Source organism: Palaemon carinicauda, chromosome 34 (genome assembly GCF_036898095.1).
Source record: "Palaemon carinicauda isolate YSFRI2023 chromosome 34, ASM3689809v2, whole genome shotgun sequence".
Lineage (NCBI taxonomy): Eukaryota > Metazoa > Arthropoda > Malacostraca > Decapoda > Palaemonidae > Palaemon > Palaemon carinicauda.
Window position 1 is genome coordinate 38,368,167 of NC_090758.1, and position 1,262 is coordinate 38,369,428.

A 1,262-nucleotide genomic window follows, 5' to 3' on the forward strand; every position below is an offset into this window, starting at 1 on the left:
TTCTTCCTCTCCCCAATTTATTACTTTTTGTTTCTTTAAAGCATATCTCTCCAAAACCTCTTATGAATTTACGGTCATACCCAGCAAACCCAAGGAACCCAGCTAATTCCTTAAAGTTACGTGGCCTGGGGAAATCTGTAATAGCCGCTACTCTACTGGGGCAGCGTTTGGATACCTTCTGGGGTTATTATATGACCTAAAAATTCGACCTGTTTACCGAAAAAATTTGCACTTTGACAAATTTATTTTCATACCATTACGTCGCAATACTTCTAAAACTTTACGAAATCATTAATATATTCTTCGGCGGTTTTTCCCTGAAATTATGATATCATCTTAATAAACAAGAACTTAATGACAATTTAAGGTCGAAAAAACCACCATCATTACTCTAGAAAAATGACTTGAACATTTTTAACACCGAAAGGAAGAAAATTAAACTGAAATAATTGATCGTTAGCTATAAATGCTGTTTTACATTTACTGTCTTCCTGAATGGATTATTTGATAGTATCCAGCTTTTAAATCAACAGTTGTAAAATATTTGCTATCCCGTACTTTCACAAGTAATTCTTCAATTGAGGGCAAAGGGAATGTGTTAGCCTTAGTGATTGCAGTCAATTTCCTATAATCAACACACAATCTTACCGAGCCATACTTTTTCCTAACAGCTACAATTGGAGAAAGCCCAAGGGGATTCATTCTCCTCGATTATCCCTTGTTCCCTTAATTTATAAATTTCCCTTTCTTTCTCTCCCTGGAAATGAATGGGTACCTTATAAGGCCTTGACCTGATCGGCTCCGCCTGCCCAGTTTCAATGCTAAAGGGAAATCGATCAATCCTCCCGGGTGGCTCATCTCCAATTGCAATCATATTGGAATAAATTATTGACAATATCACTAACTACAGGCTGATATTCTGAGGGACATAATTTTTGCACTTTCATAATCAAATTCTGAGTGCGTTCGTCTGTGCGGGCTGGGGTTGTGGCTCCCAACATCCCAATATAAGCAATTTCATATAACTCTAATTCACACACAGAATCACTTCCTGAAACAACTCTTATATTAGACAAATTAACTATCGTTATATCAGCTTTGTTCTCTCTAATTTCTGTCAAGCCCTCTAATATCATATGGGCCCAATTGTCATGGGGTTTAACAACTACCTTGGTTCCTTCAGCAAGAGGGCGACACGGGGTCACATATATGCTCGTAAGGGACTGGGGGGCTAACACTTTACCTCTCTCAGGTATAGCTGA